The following is a 21140-nucleotide window of genomic DNA, read 5'->3' as shown; positions in this document are numbered from 1 at the left end:
AGATTGAACACACCAAACCAACATGGTTCCACATGGAAAGGTTTAATGAGAGAAGAGTAGAAGAGGGGAGGAAAAAATGCCAGCCATGAACATGTGGAGGGAAGGGTTAGGGGTAGGGAGAGAAGGGGCAGGAACAAAGGGGGCAGGAGAGCAGAGAGTAAAAGAAGAACAAAGAGCAAAAGAACAAGGAGGGGCTAAGCAGTCCCTTTTATGATGTCAGGCACACCTGGCTGTTGCCAGGCAACTGTGGGACAGAACATACTTGGCTATTGCCAGGTAGCTATGATGGTGGTGCTCAGACAGTATACCAACATTCCTCCATTTTGGTTCAATTAAGAAAAGAAAAATTAGAGTCGATGGTGGAGCAGCAATAGGGTCATTGTGATCTCTAACTACTTCTTGCTTGCTTTGGGATGACATGTCTCTAAGGAACCTAGAAAAATGGGTATGGGATGTTTGTACAGTCTTAGGAGTCAGCTGTTTCCTTGTTGTCCAGGGTCTGGGGAATCATCTGAGGATAGGTCAGAAGAACCGGGCCCAATAGAAGCATCTTTGTCTGTAAGAGGAGATTGGACATCTGGAGGTTGCTTCTCTGGAGCTGTCCTGGGTGTAGTAAGTGCCTGGACTTGACAAGATGCTGAAACACATACATGCACACACACACACACACACACACACACACACACACACACACACACAAACACACATATATATTACATGTAGAGAGTAAGATTAAGTGCCTTTGGGAGAAAACGAAATTTTTTGCTTAGGTGTATATTTGAAACCCAGAGGAATCCCACCCTTTGGAATAGGTAAAAAATGGGAACTTTAGGCAGATGTACTTATCTCAGTGGAGTCTATTTGGTCTATTTGAGAGGTAGTCTGAGAGGGTTTCCTGTAGCTTATAAGTTTACAAAAGAGATAACATAAGTTAACAACATGAGCTTTTTGTGGAGCAAAAGGAGGCATTTGTCCTACATAACATGTCCTGGATGTGTTAAAACATTTTGACACAAAAAAAGGACAGATAGAGAAAGCAGTTTCCAGATCTTATTTGGAAAGACTGTTTAGCAACAAAGGGTTTTGGACCTTCCAGAATTGGGAGTCTACCTGAGAAGCTGGTAAAGGAATCAACATGTCCGTGTTAGTAGGTTAGCCAGCTAGAAGGGCTGCTGGCAAGCCTGAGTTTGAGCAAATGGGTGGAGCAAAAATAGAAGCTTCCAATGTAGCTAGAAGATTCCTTCATAATAAGGGAACAGGGCATGTTGGCACTACCAAAAATGGATGGGTGAGATGTATATACCTTAAAATGTAGCTAAACGAAGGGGTTTGGTGAGGAAGGTAAGGCTGTTCCCTACCCCAACAATGGAGACATGGCAGAGAGAAGTGGGTCCCCAAAACTCTGTTAGGACCAGGTAAGTGGCCCTAGTGTCCAAGAGGAAGGAGATGGGCTATCCGCATACCATGATAGTTACTTAGGGCTCCCTGCTGGTAGTGGCAATAGTCAGGTTCAAGAAACTCAGGTCTCTTCATTGGCCCCATAGCCAAGCCTAAGAAATCAGCTGGAGGTCTGGATGTAATGTCCCCCTGTCTTATGCAGCCTGAGGGCAATTGACAGCCCAATGTCACTTTTGATAGCATCAAGGACACCCCCCCCCTTGGTTTGCAGGTATTAGGGCAAGCACTCACCCAATGACCTTGTTGACTACATTTATAGCAGGAGCCTGGTAGTCTCCTTGCCTTAGAAGACCAGGAGTTCTGGGCAGTGGCTGAGGCTGGTCCGACAGCCTTTGCCAGCATATGGTACTTTAGTCTGCAAGCCTTCTCATCTCTCCCATGGTATATTTGAAAGACCAGAGCCATAACTTCTGCCTGTGGAGTTAGGTGCCCCCCCACCCAGTGTCTTTAAATTTGTATTTTAGGTTGGGGTGGCTCTGGGCAAAGAAATAGGTCATCAGAAGTTGCTTACCTTCAGAGTTTTCAGGGTGTAGATTAGTGTATTGCAGTAAAGCATTGGTAAGGTGTTCTAAAAATTGGGATGGGTTTTCCTGTTTTTCTTGTATCGCCTCTTGTAGTTTTTGAAAATTCACTGATTTTAAGACTGCCCTGTAAAGACTGGCCAGGAGGCAGGTTATCAATCTATCTCTGGCTAAAATACCATTTGTGGAATTATAATTCCATCAGGGATCTTGGTCAGGTACTGCCTCAGATCCAATTGTGTATGTTCATCTGCATATATACTTGCCTCTTCCCAAACTGGCAGGTGTTCCTTGAAAAGTTCTTCACCGCAGGTGGCGGTGTCAGCACACTGGCAAAGACTGTGTGAAAGCTATTTTTCTCAAGGCTGTGGCAGGTTGAACAGGAGAGCAAAGTCCCAGACAGAAAGAGAGAGAAAGAGAGCTTGCACTTGGGTCTTAGCAAGCAGAATCCATGGCAGGATGCAAGGGATGGGGACAGACTAAATTTTCCTGCTGCTGCAAATCAGGGGCTACAGCAGTATAGCAACAATGAGGACCAGTAGAGGGGAAGACTTGGGGATGGGGCCAGACAGAGACACTGTTTTCTGCTTAGTGTAAATTAGACCAAAATATCCGAGGAAATAGGGACAGGCCACCGCCTGTAGACCGATAGACCTGTAGGTGAGAATAGGAATTGTTAATTGCCCCTACCAGTGCTGGGGCTACCCTCAGAGCTGCTGTTGCTGAGCCATACAGCAGTTTATCCAGGTCCAGACTGGCATGTTAAACTGTCTCAAAAAGGGAGGAAAAATCTCACTCAAGGGAAAAGGTCCTAGAACAAGGGTCAGTTAAAGGATCCACCCCCAGAGGCAGCACAGGAGTAGCTCCAAGCTCAAGAATGCTTCCCTGAGACCATCATGGAAAGTCAAGCTCTGAGGTAAAGAAAGCACACAGAGGTCAAGTAGGTCACCACTCACCAGCACGTGATTGAAGAGGGCACTTTCCTCGGTGGGCAGCTGCATGCAGGGTATCACAGAGATGGGGAGGCCTGCTGGGCATTAGCATGAAGAGGTCAGGCGCTGTTTGTTATGTAACTATTTATAGTTACCTTAGTTGAATGTTATGGTTACATGCTCCAAAGTAGGCCCAGAGGCATGGAGGGAGAAGGCCCACCCATGCAATGTGGAATCTCAGAGATTCCCAGGGTTTGAATCCTGTTCACCTCAGGAATTCTTATGCCTATTTGGTGGTACATTCCACATGCCTTACATAGTAATAATACTAGTACTGCTGCTGCTGCTGCTGCTGCTGCTACTACTACTACTACTACTACTACTAGAAGCAATAATAATAGTACTAGTACTACTAGAAGTATATTTTATATGTGTTATCAATATGGGTGTAGGTACATGTATGCCAGGGTGAATATATGAGTTCCAAAGACAACCTCACCTGTCTGTCTCTGACTTTCACCTTGTTTGTTGGTCCATGTTATTTTGTTGTTGTGTCATGTCCTCATCCTCATCCCTCTGTTCCCTTTCCTCTGATAGGGTGCTTCCCCCTGGATATTTCCCCACCCAGACACATCAAGTCTTGAGCAGATTTGGCAAATCCTCTGCTACCAAGGATGGAAAAGGTAACCGTGAAAACTAAGCTGTCTGTCTGCTACATATGTGCCAGGGGTCATATTCCCATACATGTATATTCTTTGGTTAGTGACTCAGATTCTGAGAGGTCCCAGTGGTCCAGGTTTATTGACTCTGGGGTTTTCCTGTGGGTTCTATTTACTTCGGGGCCTTCAATCATTTCCCTAACTCCTCCATAAATGCCCCAAATCTCCCTCTAATGGTTGTGTCTGGGTATCTGTATCTGCTTCAATTGCTGCTGAGTAGAGTCACTTAGAGGAGAGTTATGTTAGGTTCCTGTCTGCAAGCATACAATTAATATCATTAATAATGCCAGGGATTGGTGCTTATTCATGGGATGGGTTTCAAGTTGGACCAGTTATTGGTCGGCCATTCCTTCAGTCTCTGCACCAACCCTACATTTCTTGTAGACAGGATAAATTTGGGCTGAAAAGTTTTGTGGGTAGTTTGGTGATTGAGAATTTTGGTGAGTGTAGCAGTCTGGGCTGACACCTGTGGTCTTTTAGGCTCTGCTAGACATCTGTCTAGGAACTTCTGTCTTTTATAATCATTGTTGAGAATTCACATGTAATTCTCACAGGTCTGCCTTTGTATGTTACTTAGCTCTTTTCTCTTACAACTTTTAATATACTTTCTTTGTTCTGTATATTTAGTGTTTTGATTATTATGTGGGTGGGAGGATTTTCTTTTCTGGTCCAATCAATTTGGTGTTTTGTAAGCTTCTTGTACATATATATTCATTTCTTTCTTTAAGTTAAGGAAGTTTTCTTCTATGATTTTGTTGAAGATGTTTTCTGGGCCTTTGGACTGGTAATCTTCACCCTCTTCTATTTCTATTTTTCTTAGAATTGGTCTTTACATAGTGTCCTAATTTTCCTGGATAATTTTACTTAGGGACATTTTACATTTGTCATTTTCTTTGATCGATGTATCCATTTCTTCTGTGGTATCCTTTATGTCTGAGAGTCTCTCTTACATTGCTTATATTCTTTCGGTGAAGCTGGTTCTATAATTCCTATTTTCTTTCCTAGGTTTTCCACCTCAAGGTTTGCCTCCATCTGTGTTTTGTTTATTGCTTCTATTTCCATTGTTATGTCTTGGACTGTTTTATTCTTTTCCTTTGCCCATTTGATTGTATTTTCTTGTATTTTTAAAGGGACTTATTTGTTTGCTCTTTAAGGGCTTCTACCTGTTTGATTGTATTCACCTGTATCTCTTTAAGGGAACTACTTGTATACTATTTAAAGGCCTCTATGACCTAAATGAGAGGGGGTTTAAGGCCACAGTCTTGCTCTTCAGGTGTATTAGGCTATCCAGGGCTTGCTGTAGTAGGAGAGCTGGGTTCTGATGGTACCATATTGTATTGGCTTTTGTAGATTGTGTTCTTGGGCTTCCCTTCTGCCATCTAGTCTTCTCTGGTGTTAGTTGGCATGAATTTCCCTAATTGGAGTACAACTCCAGCAAGAGAGATGGAATTGAATGTCTTGGGTTTGAGCAGGCATCCCGTGTATGTGTCAATTTAGAGCTGACCTCTTGAGAAGCAGGCAGAGCTGTGGCTTGTGGCATCACGTTTTCTGCACCACAATCTAAAACCATCATTGCTGTTCAAAGTGTGGATAGAAAGAAGATAGAACTCCAACTGGGCAGGGCTGAACCCTTGGCTGATAGGTTTGCTGGGGTCCCTGAAGTCAGGCGGACTGAAGCAGGTTCATGATGGTCTTGCACCTGTGTTTATTGGATTAAAGCCTGATACTTGGGAGGCAGGTAGAGGTTTAGACTTGGGCACTATTCACACTGATGCAACCACCACTGATGGAACACAGGTTTTTTTTTTTTAAATTTAACACTTTCTTTAAGAAAGATAACCATCCCCCTACTTCCCTGCCACTCCTCTAATTGCTTCTTCAGTGCCTGGGATTCTCTTTTCCATCTCTAGCATTCTAGCATTCTCAGATCACTTTTCAAGTTTCTAAATTAGCCTTTGTTTGGATTTGTTACTGAGGCTCTTTGAGTCTTACACTGTTTTGTTCATTTTCTCCTTGTCCTGTTTTTGTTTTCATAGGTTTAGGTTCATGCCGTCTTCACAGATCTCTACAGTATTCATAGTGCTATTGTAAAGTCCATGCCTCGTGCTTTACCTAAATTGCATTTTTAGGGCCTTCTCTAATAGGATTGCTTTGACTCTAGTGAAGAGTTACTGTACAGTCTGTTGTGTTTTTCTGCCGGCATCTAATCATTTGTGTTTGAGATGATTGTATTCCTTAATATAGATATCTGGTCCTGTTTTTGTTAAGTAGAGTTTTTCCTTGGTTTCTGTTACATTTCTTGGTTCATAGAAGGGTGTAGGTTGCCTGCTAGGAAATGATTCTGAGATTCTGCTATTTGTGGCAACTGGGAGTTGTATGTAGAATGTGTTTCTAGTTATTTTGAGCTGACACTTAGAAATAGAAATAGGCTAGACTCATGGATGGGGAAGCTAAAGTAGTCTACCTGAGGAAGGAAAGCAGGATGTTTTGCCAGGATCTGCTTAATGTCTTAGGAATGTGGGTTGAGATCTGAGAGAGGATGTAACAGGTAGACTGATAAAACGTAGTGAATTAGTCTGGGGGATTCGATTTGGACACCAGATGTGAACCGAATGTAGCCTACCTTGACCAAGACAGTTCAGTCAGTCAACCAAGTCCCAAGGGAGAGAATGAGGATTGAAAATAAAAAGACAGGGCTGGGGATTTAGCTCAGTGGTAGAGCGCTTACCTAGGAAGCTCAAGGCCCTGGGTTAGGTCCCCAGCTCCGAAAAAAAAAGAACCAAAAAAAAAAAAAAAAAGAAAGAAAAGAAAAAGACAATTAGATAATACTACAACATGACTACAGCCAGAGCTGAAGCTGAAGTGGGCTTACTTTTTTCAGTGTGCTTTTATATCATTCTATGTACATGCAAAGTATAAGGTCAGTTCTAGGTCAAGAAAGAAACAAGGCAATAATCAAAGTTCAGGGATCAGTTTTTCTAAAGGCTTATCAGGATGCCCAAGATAAAAAAAATAATATATACTCCTCATTTGAGCTTATGTTGAGCTTTATATTAGCCCAAATGTAAATATTCTTATCTGAGCCTACTTTTCTGTCCTGTCCCAAAGTTTAATTCCTGCCTAATACTGTGTCCAGGCCCAATGTCAAATTCTTGGCAAGTTTCTAGAAGCGGTCCCAAGAGCTCTCTACACTACCTACATCTGAACTATTTGTTTCCTGGCTGGCTTGGCTTATATATTCCCAGATAATTCATGATGGAAATAGTGTTATCCCACTGCATAAGAAGACCACCGCTACCTCAATTATTAATCCAAGTATGAAGTATTAAAAAACACTAGTCAGGACCATGGATACTTGCCAGGTCCATGCCCAACACTCATGCTCAAAATATGGAGTCAAATCACATTAGTCATGGGCTTATAAAGACAAACTAATGAGGCTTATGTAATTGCCACCTTCATCCAATCAAAGGCGCCCATACATCCTGCTGTACTTCCTGCATACATACCTTCTGCATGTGTATGATCTCTCACATACATCATGTGCAATTGGGTAACCTTGCTTGTTTGCAGAAGTGAAATGTGTTTTGTTATCTTTCATGAATAAAAGCCCCCAGCATTTCAGGAAATTGTCTGTCCTTGGGCAAGTGAGCCTTACAGATTAGAAGCATTTTTGTTTTATACATTTCCTAAATAGAGTAATTTTAATTTAAAACATAATGTTAGCCATCACATCCCTCCCTTCAGTAGTTCCTGAGTCAAATCCTTAATTATGTGGTAGGTAACTTTTCATAATGAGTTATTATAACCATCAGCTTGATGACACCCAGAAAGGATTTTATGTATCTAGTTAAAACTCTCATGCTGCAAGTACAAATAGTAATTATCAGAAACCAAATAGCCAAAGGTCCTGCAATGGATAAAATCAGAGTTACTGTCCAGGAGGAGCCCAAAAATGTGAAGTGGAATTAGTTGTTTATTACATTGTAAATTCTTTTTGATACTATTATTATTATTATTTTGCACAATTATTTATAATTTGCATAGAAATGTTTTTCTTAAAGTCACAAAATAACCTCCTTTCTGGCATAGAGCAGGTTAAGAACTTATTATATTACAGAATTAGTTTAGCTAATTATCCTAGTTAGGGTTTTTATTGTTGGGAAGGGACTCCATGACCATGGCAACTCTTATAAAGAAAAACATTTAATTAGAGCTGCCATACAGCTTCAGAGTTAAGTCAATTATTAAGCAAGAAACATGATGGCAAGCAGGAAAACATGGTACCATCAAAGCAGCTGCAAGTGCTACACATTTAATCCACAGGGTGCAAAAGATTCTCAGCTTAAACTTTTATGGGACATTATGCTTAGCTAAGCCTTTATGAGACCACAAAGCTAATCCCCACAGTGACATACATCCTCCAAGTAGGCCATACCTATTAATAGTGACACTTCTTATGGCCAAGCTTTCCCACACATGTGCCTATAGAGGCCATTCCTATACAAAGCACTCTATTCCACTTCTTGGCCTCCATAAGTTTGTAGCTATACATAATGCAGAAGTGCATTTAGTCTCGCTTCAAATGTATCTACAGTCCATAAAAGTCTCAAACCTGTTTAACAGTTCATAGTTCAAATCCTCTTCTAAGATACATGAAATCTCTTAACTGTAATCCCCCCAAAACCAAAATCAAAAGGCAGATCATATAGTTCCAACATATGGTAGAGTATATGCATTACACTAGCAAAAGATAATAAAAGGAACATAATGAGTAAATGTTGGGGAAAAGCTAGACTGAAAACCAGCTGGGCAAACTGCAAACTCTCCATATCTGATGTCAAAGGGCTCTTCAGAGGACCTGCTTTCAGCTTCGTTGTTTGCAATATACTTTTATTTCTTGCCTGTTTCCACTCCCTGTGATCAGCCAGCTGTCCTTGGCAGGTATCCCATAGCTCTGGCATCTCTAAAATCTTGGGGTTTTCAAGGCAATCCAGGCTTCACATTTACAGCTTCACACAGTGGCCTATCTGGGCTGCCATGCAGGGACATCCCTCTCATATATCTAGCCTTAATGGCTTTCCTTGGTTATGAAGGGAGACTCCATAACCCCTTCTAATACCAACTCTAAACTCAGAACCACACAGCAAAACATGCCAAGTTTTCCTGCTTGCTGGGACTGGAACATAGCCTCTTCCCTCAATTATATCCTTACTAACTTTCTCCTTTTGATGGTTTTCCTTCACTGCTTAAGATGGGCTGTCCTGTATCTTGCTGTACATACCTTGGACTCAGAGATTTGCTTGCCTCTGTCTCCTTTGTGCTGACATTTAAGATGTATACTACTCTGTCTAGACTTGGGATGCTTTTAATTTTTTCTCAGAAGATGGAAACTTAGCTGGGTAGAATCTTGCCATAAGGTCTCCATTTCCTTTATTCCATTTACAATTAGGCTTTCCTTTAATCTGTTTATCTCCTTGAACAGATATTTTAGATCCATTCTACTTCTTGGTACCGGTTCTCTCCTTAGATTGTACAGCTTGCTCCATTTTTGTAAGAGTGAAAACTCATAACCACATGACAGACTAAATACTATACTGTTTTGAGATTTCTTCTGCCAAGAGAATTAGGTCAAAACTCGACACTTTAGTCTTAGGCAGACTTCTTGGACAAAGGCAAAATGCAGCCATATTGTTAACCAAAATAATCACATGAGATGTCTCTAGAACGCATACTAAATTTCTTCTCCTTGGAAACCTCTTGATCTAGAACCCCACAGTTCAAATTACAGCCAGTACCACTCTCTTCCATATCCTGACTAGTATGGCCCATTAAGTCTCACTTGTCTCCAACTCCAAAGTCCCCAAATCCACATTCCTCCAAACAGAAACATGATTAGGCCTATCACAGCCCATGTCCCCAGGTCCCTGGTACCAACTTCTAACTTCTGTCTTAGTTTATGTTTCTACTGCTATGAAGAGACACCATGGCTATGCCAACTCTTATAATGGAAAACATCCAGTTGGAGCTGGCTTACAGTCTCAAAGTTTAGTCTACTATCATCATAGCAAAAATGTCATCATAGCATGCAGGCAGACATGGTGCTGAAGAATTATCTGAGAGTTCTACACCTTAAGCCACAGGCAACAGAAGACTGATTTACACTGGGCATAGTTTGAACATATACTGAGACCTCAAAAGCTATCCCTACAATGACACACTGTCTCTAACAAAACTTCACTAACACTACCACTTCCTATGGGACAAGCATTCACACACATGAGTCTATGGTGGCCATTCCTATTCACAGTACCAAACTAATGAATCTACCCATCTACATATTTGGTTTATTTAGGTTAATTCAGTTTTAGTGGGTACCTTTTCTTGTATGCCAATAGGCACTATAGGTAGCTATTTTGCCTTATTGCCAGGGAGTTTTCTTTCTAGCTAACCTTCTAGTCTCCTGTTACAGATAAGAAGCTATGCCATGTCTCCTGTAATTATTTCTTAGCTGGATTATGAGTCATTGTCAGGGCACAGAAATGCTAGAATGTAAGTCAAAGGTTGGTTGGGAGTTCATGCAAAGGGGCATTCATCAGAAACATCTGACTTGCTGCCCCAGCTGAAAACAGAGAGCAATCACATCAGGTGGACTGGTTCACATCAGCTTTCAGCAGTTCAAGACTCTCTATTTTGAAAGACTACTTGGGTGTGATGTAGATCACTTTTGGAGTAGTTTATAGTCTCCAGCTGATTCCAGAATGATGTTTTCAGCCAAATGGAAATCTGGGAAAACACATATAGACTGGAGGTAGATGTTTAAGAACATAAAGAAATATGTTACATTTGGAATTCCCAGGCTCATGTTCATTGTAGTTGGGTGAGAGGAGGAATCCCAAGATCAGAAAAAGGGGAAGAGATCCCACCCTCAAGAATAAGCAGATGGGAAAACTGAGGCTGTTGATGGACAGAAATACTTACCTAATACTAACCCATTAGAGCAAGATTTCATCTTAGGTCTGTCTCAAATCTTTGAAGCATACATGATGTTTTTAGTTTACAAAAAGAAAAAGTAGTGCTTTATCAAGTCTAGACTAATAGCTTATCAAAACTCTATTGACTAATGTTAAAACTCTGAAATTTTGAAATATTAGTATAATAACATACAGGATGAAAGAAATTTGAAATATTTCTCATTCTAAATATTTGTTATACTTTATAATTTATATAATCCTGGAACCATTTATTATTAAATTATCACTAGAGACAAGTTGTTGATTACTGAGAGCAGTCATTGCAAAACAAGTTCTTTTAAATAAAGGAATAGTGAAAAGTCATATCTGAAAGCTGATTATCCTCTAATAGGAAGCCTCTTGGCAAGGGAAACTTGACTGATTTGCTTTTCTCACCGAGGGACTTAATAGCTCCAGAAAAGCAAGCCTAGATTTTATATATGAAATTTATTGACCAGGCAACTGCTGAAAATGTGATAAGGCTACAGTTATCCATCACATTATCAGAGATCTAAAAACTATGGGTTATAGCATGAAGTATATACAAGTGTTAGGTATCAATTAATATGACAAAAAATTATCTACTAAACGGTTACCATAGGCTCTGAAAGTCCCCATGATTTCATTGGTGGCATCAGTAACAGGTCTTAAGCTATCATATAAGAAAACATTATATTATCAGTTGCTGCGAAGAGAGCATAGGCCTTCAGTTGCCAGATATAGAGTATCTAAGGGATTATCCTCTGGAGAAGGAATTGGGGAGAATTGACTTCTATTGGCCATGAAGAATAGAGCATTCAACCCAAAGTATGCAGAGTTTGGTTTGAACCCCAGAGGTAATTTTTCCCAGAGGTTAGCATCATCATAATCCAAGTGTGTGCCAAATAATATCCTATAGAGAGAGACCATAGGATTGCTCTAAAAGCTTCTCTCTCTCTCTCTCTCTCTCTCTCTCTCTCTCTCTCTCTCCCTCCCTCCCTCCCTCCCTTCCTCCCTCCCTCCCTCTCTCTCTCTGGACACCACTAGCTTCCTTCTTCTAATGCAGTGACATTGTACTGGTATCTTAGTATTAAAGATTTTTTTAAATTTTTTATTAGATAAATTTCTTTATTTACAATTCGAAGGTTATTCCCCTTCCCAGTTTCCTGTCCATAAGCCTCCGTCCCCTCACTTCCACCTCCCCCATAAGGGTATTCACCCTATATATTCCTCTTACTGCCCCCCCATATTTTCCTGCACTGGGGATCCAACCTTGGCAGGACCAAGGGCTTCTCCTCCCATTGGTGCCCCCACAAGGCCATCCTATGCTACATATGCAGTTGGAGCCCTGGGTCAGTCCATGTATAGTCTTTCGGTAGTGGTTTAGTCCCCCGAAGCTCTGGTTGGTTGGCATTGTTTTTATGGGGTTGTAAGTTCCTTCAACTCTTTCAATATTTCCTCTAATTCCCCTCAAGGGGGTCCTGTTCTCAGTTCGGTGGTTTGCTGCTAGCATTGACCTCTGTATTGGACATGACCTGGATGTGTCTCTCAGGAGAGATCTATATCCGGTCCCTTTCAGCAAGCATTTTTTAGCTTCATCAATCTTATCTAGTTTTGGTGGAGATATGTATAGAGCTATCTATATCTATATCTATATCTATATCTATATCTATATCTATATCTATATCTATATCTATATCTATATCTCTATATCTATATCTATATCTATCTATCTATCTATCATCTATCTATCTATATATATATCTATATCTATCTATCTATCTATCTATCTATCTATCTATATATATATATATGCCATGTGGGGCAGGCTTTGAATGGCCATTCCTTGAGTCACTAAGAAGGAGCGGGAGCATTTGCATTTTGGTCATCCTTCTTCTTGAGCTTCCTGTGGTCTGTGAATTGCATCTTGGATAATTCAAGCTTTTGGCTAATATCCACTTATCAATGAGTGCATACCAAGTGTGTTTTTTCTGTGATTGAGTTACCTCACTCAGAATGATATTTCCTAGTTTATTCCATTTGCCTATGAATTTCATGAAGTCATTGTTTTTGATAGCTGAGTAGTACTCCATTGTGTCAAAGTACCACACTTTTTGAATCCATTCCTCTGTTGAAGGGCATCTGGGTTCTTTCCAGGTTCTGGCTATTATAAATTAGGCTGCTATAAACAAAGTGGAGCATTTGTTGTATGTTGGAGGATCTTTTGGGTATATGCCCAGGAGAGGTATAGCTGGTTCCTCAGGTAGTAGGATGTCCAATTTTCTGAGGAACCTCAAGACTGATTTCCAGAGTGGTTGTACCAGTTTGTAATCCCACCGAAAATGAAGGAGTGTAGCTCTTTCTCCACATCCTTTGTTATTCCAAAAGAATTTGCAAATTGCTCTTTCTAACTCTCTGAAGAATTGAGTTGGAATTTTGATGAGGATTGCATTGAATCTATAGACTGCTTTTAGCAAAATGGTCATGTTTACTATATTAATCCTGCCAATCCATGAGCATGAAAGATCTTTTCATCTTCTGAGATCTTCCTCAATTTCTTTTTTCAGAGACTTGAAGTTCTTGTCACACAGATCTTTCACTTGCTTGGTTAAAGTCACACCAAGATATTTTATGAAGGGTGTCATTTCCTTAATTTCTTTCTCAGCCTGTTTATCCTTTGAGTGAAGGAAGGCTACTGATTTGTTTGAGCTAATTTTATTTCCAGCCACTTTGCTGAAGTTTATGAGGTGAAGTAGTTCTCTGGTGGAACTTTTGGGGTCACTTAATACACTATCATATCATCTGCAAATAGTGATATTTTGATTTCTTCCCTTCCAATTTCTATCCCTTTGATCTCCTTTCACTGTCTGATTGCTCTGGCTAGGACTTTGAGTACTATATTGAATAAGTAGGGAGAGAGTTTCTTTCTATTACAGGACACTTTTTCCAGTAAACAATTTGAATGCTATATTCAGCAAGTTACTGAAAAGTTTTAAAGGTCATCTATATACCATGCCTAATTTTAAGTAAACTTTACTTGTTTTTAGTTGTTTCTTTTAGGTTTAAACCGAAAAATGTATACAAGAGGCTAAATAAAGATTATTCCTGTATATAATTTACATTAGTTCTTATCATGACTTAAAGTATACTTCTAAACACATTAAAGCATTTGATCACTGATTAGTTGGCTATTAACTTATATGTCTTAATTGTCTTACAGCATAAAATAAGTTAGTAGCTTTTTATAACATTAGGATTTGTCCTTTTTATCCCTGTTGGTGTAGCTGTTAAAATTACTATTTTTGAATTGAAGTTCTTTTAGTATAAAAATAAACCTTCAAATCATACAGTGCATAGAGAGACTGACAACTTTACTTTTTCTGACAATATCCCTGTTTCTTTTATCAATCAGTTTACCAGAATAGCATAAGTTTTGCCAAGATAGCAAAGACAAGGAGGCTAAACACACATGATTAGGTCAGTCTCTAGTATCCTGAATAGACCATAGGTAGAAAGCAACATTCTGTAGGCCCTTTGCCATACAATTTAGGTAAGCATCTGGCTGCATCATGAGGTAGGGATATCCCAGTTTCTGGTGTTTTGCTTTTATTGTTTATATCTGTGTATCTGTGTTCCTAGAAGACATACTAATATAAAGCATGTTTATAAACTTAAAATATCCGACAGCCTTATAAATTTAAATATTCTAAGTATGTTTTGAAAGAAGGACAGGTTTTTATTATCATCTGTAAAAGTTTAACATTTTATGTTTTAGAAAATTTAATCAAAAAGTCGGGGGCGGGGGGAGGAGGCCACAATCACAATTTAGACAAGGCATGACCAAACTTCATCTATATGAACAACTCCATGTTAAATATCTGGGTTTCAGTCAGAATCTTCTGGGCTTATCCAAGGGGCTTGGGTAATCTCTCCAGTTCAGCCCTATGCAACATGCACAGCCTGTCTTCTAGTATCTAGCAGGCTTCATGTCATTGTGGCTGTCATTCCTAATTGCTACCACATGGCACCAGCATCTCTAAAACTTCTGGTGCCCCCAATTCAACTGGGCTTTCTTTAAGAACTCCAGCCCAATACATGGTGCCAAGACTCAGCTTTTTTTCTTGATCCCTATATTAAACCAGGAACATCTGGGGTACTCTTACATTATAAAGTCCACCTGGTAGCATGAGGTACATTTTTAAAACATTGAGGTACAGCTTTAATACCTTATTAAACAAGCACTGGTTTTAGATCCTATATTTCATTAACTTTATTTTTATAATTTTGTTTTCAGGACAAGAATAATCTTACAAAATAGTCATCCAAATTAAAAATCTCTAGGATACCTATTGTTGCCTTCTTTGTTGTTTTATCCCACGTGGTCACCATTACTCAAGATGGCAGTGACGTCACATGGCACTTATTCCCACTAACCTTAGTGAAGATTGCTGTAAGCCATGTTTGCCTTCATTCCAATAAAACTAAGTTTGTAGCAAACCACATGATGCAAACAGTCTGATCAGTCAATATGGTCTCATGCCACATGGTTCCATTAAGATTATCTACGTATAGACTTTTAGTTTCCAATCTTTTGTGTTATGAATTTTACATTATTCTCTTATTACAGATCTTCAAACACATCCAATAAACTTAAAATTCTCAAGGTATAGAAATATTTCATTATATTCTTACATATCTTTAAATAAGAATTACATTTTAACAAACATGTTTTAAAGTGAAATTAAACCAATCCTCTATTTCTTTTTTTTAAATTGTTTTGCTTTCCTCTCTTTCCTTGTTACAAAATCAGGTGGTTCACCTGACATAGAACAAGAGAGCACATTTAAATAAACATGCTTTGGTCTGTAGATGGGAAATCCATAACTCAACTCCAGAACCACTTTTTCGATAAAGTAGAACAATATAAAACAACTTCATTATTATCTACAAACAAAAGATATTTGAATCCCTTCTAACATGAATCAAATGACCAGAAAGCTAATAGAAAGGAAAGTTTGAACATTAGCAATCCAATAAGCCACGGCAAGTAACAGCAGAGAAAACACAATCAAAACCAATAAACGCAGAACACAGAAAGGGTAAGGGTTAGAGGCAGTAAAATTGAAAACAAAAATAAGATATGCAAAGACAAAGCAAACAAGAAAAAAAAACAGAGCAAGAATTCCAAGTATGTGGTGTGACCTCTCATTTTTACCTTGGATGGGAAATTATTGGATGTCATCAGAAACAGAACTTGATCCTGCTGTTAAAGATGCAACCTGAAGACTAAAGTGTACAACTGTTATAAATGTGCAGAGGCTTAAATCCATCTCATACATGATCTCTGATTGGTGGTTCAGTCTCTGTGAGTCTCCATGGACTAGGTGAGTTGATTCTATAGAATTTTTTATGGTGAGCTATCTAGAAGATAGATATCAAAAGGTGTCTTGTCAAGTACCAGCCTCGGTTGGAAAGGGGGTTCTTAAAAAGGTGTTTGTGGGAGGTAAAATGAATAAAAAATTGACTCAAAGTCAAATTGTGAGTCCAAGCTGACAGCGTAGGTTCTGTTGAGAGGGCTTTCTAGATTAGATTTCTCTCTCTGTCTCTCTGTCTCTCTGTCTCTCTGTCTCTCTGTCTCTGTCTCTCTCTCTGTGTGTGTGTGTGTGTCTTTGTCTCTGTTTCTCTGCCTCTGTTTATGTGTATGAGAGAGAAAAAGAGAAAAAGAGAGAGAGAAAGAGTGTGTGTGTGTGTGAGAGAGAGAGAGAGAAAGAGAGAGAGAGAGAGAGAGAGAGAGAGAGAGAGAGTTATGCTCTTCTTGTTTGTCTAAAAATACTCTGCTTGAGATAGCTCTCTCTACTAGTAAAATTTCTAAAAGCTCCCTGGATAGCTCATGCGTTTTCTGACGGAAGTCAAAAAGACAAAACAAAACAGCTGCTATAAAAGAATTCTTGGATATTACAGCCAAGTCAAAATCCTGTTAGTAAAATTCTAAAGGTAATTCTTGGGTTTTCTGATCAAAAGAAAAAAAAAGAAAAAAGAAAAAAAACTCTAAAAGAGACATTTTTGGTCTTCAGACAGCCTTGTCTGGTAAGCTTCTAGAAAAAATTTTAGAAGAGCTGTGTCAGCTCTCTAAGTAATTCTTTGGACTCTGACCAAGTCAGAAATCCTGTTAGAAAGCATTTTAAAAGAGCTATAAAAAATTCTGAAGGACCTGTGTTTTCTCTCCATGGATTTTCTGATCAAAATGAGAAATCAGGTTAGAAACATTCTTGAAGAGTTGTTTTTACTCTCTAGAGACCTCTAGATAGCTCACCTCTAGATAGTTTCTAGAGAAAATTGTGAAGGACTGTTATCAGTACTAGCTCATCTCATGTAACAAAAGCCCATTTTTTTAAATTTATATATCAATTGAGTTATTAACTCATGGTTCTCATTTGGTGATCCTATGAATCCCATGACCCTAGCCTCATAGTTCTTAGGAGACAGAAAGCACACATTTTCTTTTAACATTTTAAAAGGATTCAGAGAATTGCCTGCCTCTGGTAAACACAATGCGGTAGCTGGCTTGGACTTCCATCCTGAAACTGCCATTTCTACCACAACTGGGCCTAACCATGCTGTGTCCCAGGCTGACCCTGAACTTAGGAAATTGTCTGCCTTTGTAAGCAAAAAAACAAACAAAACTTAGCTGGGTGGAATCTCCTGCAATCACAACTCCATAAATGTCTTTATATCTTTCTGGCAAGATGACTCATAGCGTAGGTCCTTCTTTTTTTTTATATTTATGAGGTCCCTCATATAATTCATATAGCATCTTTATTTTTGCATACTTGAGAAATTATATATTTTCTAGCTCATGTTTTTAGAGTTCTTTTTCATAGCCTTAAGGTCTGTCCTGAAGTATCCAGCATTTATCAGTTTAGTAAGACATTGACTACACCTTTGCCTCCCAGACTTGTGCTAATTCTGATTATCATAGAATCATTAACGTTAACAGGGAGAATACCCTTTAAAGGAAGACTATAAAATATGTATATTATTATACAAATAAGCCTTATGCCCAAAGCAAGGCATCAGTTCTTGTGGAGGCCCTTGTGAGCTGGTCTTTTCCCAGGAGCAGTAACTGTTTCATTCTTTCCCCACCAAGGCCATGCTGGACTCCACAGCATCCTTGACCTCTCAGACTCCTTCAATTCTTCCTCCCCCAGTTCCACAGGATCTTGGTTGCCTAGGAAAACGCTTGGCTGTGGGTCTCTGCATCTGTTTTTAACAGTTGATGGGCGAAGCCTATTAGAGGACATGCCTATATGCAAGTATAGGAAAATATCGTGAAAAGCATCAGCAGTAGGCCCTCTCTCTCATGGCACGAGTCTCAAATTGGGCCAGTCATTGCTTAGCTGTACCCTAAATTTCTGTTCCATTTTTACACCTGCAACCAATATGATGATAGATTATCTTATGGTAAGGAACTGGTTGTCTGTATTCTGGCTGTCCAGCTATAGTTAGCTTAGCTCTCAATGCATTCAGAAATGTAAGAAGAATACATTATAATCTAGATGTCATATATTAATTAAAATGACAGAGATTAGTCTACAGTCTACTACCTACACTGTCCTCCCAGGTCCCTGGGTCTCCCTTGCAACTTGGGCAGAGGCAGTCTGGCCATCAGGCCTAGAAGATGAGAAGTTTTTTTTTTTTTCTGTGGAGGAGGATTGTGAAAGAAATGACTCATTATGACTTAGTCAATATGAGACATTTAATTCTCCAGGTGTTCTCTGTTTGTCCATAGTTTAGGCTAAGCCCTGGCAGCAAGCAAAGCAATGGAAGGGTCTTTCTCAGTGATTATTATATGATAATTGAGAGCCTCTTGTTGCTGTGCCCACATCTTCTGAGAGACCTTGGGGATGGGGGTCACTGTTAGGATTTTGGGAGCTATCATAATAAGCTTAAACCTTTAAAGTTATGTTTAGCAGATTTCTGACAAGATTGAGAGCTAGTATCAACCAAGCACATCTGGGTTAGATGATCTACATTTGTTTTTTAATTATTTGTTCTATAATATCAGGCAAAGAAATAGAGTGCATTATAACTTAATGATAGTAGCAAAAACAAGGCTAAATGTCTTTAAGGCAATGATTTTAACCTTTTTATTGTAAATCTTTAAATTAATGTTAAAATTTTTCTTTACCGAAGGATAGAAATCATATGAAAACCTATCTGAGTTAAAAAGTGTCTTTGGAGACCTTAACTCAGGCTATTGGAAAGTGAGAAGGCAATGAAGTGGGAACTGCCCATCACAAAGACGCTGAATAGTCTTGAGACTTCTTTTAACCAAGATGGTGCTGAAGCTACGGTCAGCCATATGATGGGCCTTAGCTAAGATGACACTGAAGTAATTCTTCCACCTGTGGAGGAAAGCCCTGTGCTTGGTATACTTTAGAATAGAACAGCATTTTATCTATAGAAGCATGGGTATGTATCTGCAGAGGCAAATAAACCAAGAGACAAACAGACATGTTTTGTCCTGCAGACAGGGCATCATTATGTGAATGTGAGATTTGTCCCTGTCACTGCAGGCAAATTCTGTATGAGGATCAGAAAGGCAACATAGCAGGGTTAGGCAACACATGGCCCACTGGAGCAAGCAGCTGGTGACTGCAGCAGTGGGGAGGAGCAACAGAGTGAATTAAGTCTGAAACAGGATCTGGAGAGTGTGGTTGAGCATCAGAAGGGTGGCAAGCCAGGAACAGACAGCAAAGGAATAAACAGGTTGGGAGCAAAGGTGGGGAAAGCTTCCATAAAAACCTTTCATTTCTCCATATCACTGGTGAAAGAAGTAAAAGCTTTTTTCCCCCCAAAGCACTGTTATCAGGACATTTAGAATTAGTATCTAGTGGGTATTGCAGCCAAATTTGCATGTGAATTTGAAATCTTTTAAAGAGGCATCCCAGTAGGGACCCTGGAAGTAGCAGTAATCTCTTTGAATGAGAGTAGAATTTATCAATTATCCTAAGAATCAATAACTAGGAGTGGCAGCAGCCAGGCCAGATCACCAGGTCATCATTAGGTGAACTAGGGGCTGAGATCCAAGACAGATCCTCAGAGGCAGGGGAACAGGGTTTCTAGGCCTAGGATTTTCCAGCAGTGAGAGAAAGAAACTCTATCAAGGAGAGAAAGAGAGCTGACCCAAGGGAAGAGGTCCTAAGAAAAACAGTCAGTGAGGAGGACCAGTCATGATTGTGAATACCTCTGTCCCCAAGGATACCAAAGGATGGCTGCATCTCAACAGCCATCTCTTGAGACCAGAGGTCATTTATTATGACCAGTGGGGGAAACTTATCAAGTTGCGAGGTGTTTGAATAGATAGGTATAGCAATCTAATGTCTGGAAAGTCCAGGTAATGGCAGTAGGAAATGTGAACCTGTGAGTTTGGAAATCCAGGTCTTGGCACCAAATGATGTGTTTTATAAAACTAGGATATGTTTTGTGGAGCACAATGTGGTATGGTGGGAGAGGGTGACTCAGTGGGCCCATGTTGAAGGATCTATCCCCACTCAAGGTCCCAGTCATATAATGGGCCTAGTATAGAACAAAGTTTATTTGGGAGCATGGGAAAGGTAGTTGAGAATGGAGTAGAGGCAGAGAAAGAGAGTGGAGAGAAAGAGAAAACAAAAGGGAAAGAGAAAAGGCCAGCCAGGAACACATGAAGAGAGAGGAGGGAGGGGGAAGAGGACAGAGGGAAAAGAGGGTTATAGAGAGAAAAAAGGGGCAGAGAGTCACTGAAAGTCAGAGGGAGAGGGAGAGGCCAAACAGTCCCGTTTACAGCAATTTACGCCTACATGGCTGTTGCTAAGTAATTTATAGGTGGATCATAGAAGGAATGTCATTGCCTTCAAGGCTATTCCCCACGTTCTCTTCTAACAAATTTAGTGTTTTCAGTTTTATATTGAAGTTTTGTTCCACTTGGACTTGAGTTTTGTGCATAGTAATATATATTGATGTATTTGTATTCTTCTACATGCAGCCATTCAAACATACCAGCAATATTTGTTAAAGATACTTCCTTTTTTCCAGTATTGTTTTCGCTTTCTTTGCAACAATTCTCTGTAGGTGTGCAGATTTTCACCTAGGTTTTCAATTTAATTCCATTGATCAACCTCTTTGGTTTTATGCAGTTTTTAGTACTAATGCTTGGTAGTACTGTGATGTCTGATCTGAACCCCTTCACGGACCCATTGAGTGAAACTCAATGAGGCAATGATTGATGCAAAAGCAAGAGGAGCTTTATTGATCTAACTCATAATGGAGTTGACTCCCTTCAGAAAGAGACCACCCTGAACGGACTCTAACAGGGAGTTATATACCTTGCAAACAATCTGGGGAGAATTCAAACAATTGGTGCAACATTTGTACAATGTTAACTGGGCAGGGTACTATTGGTGGTGCAAAGCGACCTCCAAACTGACTCGTGGTCAGTGGACCATTCCAGGACTCTCTGAAGGGGTCAGATGGGGAGAC

The 21140-nt window shown here is 39.7% G+C and overlaps 1 long non-coding RNA gene across 2 annotated transcripts in view; it reads left to right on the top strand.

Moving 5' to 3' along the window:
• The first annotated feature begins 248 nt into the window (after positions 1–248).
• LOC102550092 (uncharacterized) overlaps positions 249–21140 on the top strand; it is a 43924-nt gene continuing 23032 nt past the window's right edge. The window contains exons 1-3 of one of the 2 annotated variants that reach the window (XR_015637737.1): positions 254–445; positions 3509–3594; positions 14917–15124. This is a non-coding gene — a long non-coding RNA (uncharacterized LOC102550092). Of the gene's footprint in view, positions 446–3508; positions 3595–14916; positions 15125–21140 lie in introns of those variants that run through there. The other variant, XR_015637738.1, reaches the window with a different exon arrangement.

The sequence above is a fragment of the Rattus norvegicus genome, chromosome 14, assembly GCF_021556685.1.
Source record: "Rattus norvegicus strain SHRSP/BbbUtx chromosome 14, alternate assembly SHRSP_T2T, whole genome shotgun sequence".
Classification (NCBI taxonomy): Eukaryota; Metazoa; Chordata; class Mammalia; order Rodentia; family Muridae; genus Rattus; species Rattus norvegicus.
The sequence above is the reverse complement of the archived record's forward strand: the minus strand, read 5'-3'. Positions and strand labels throughout refer to the sequence as shown.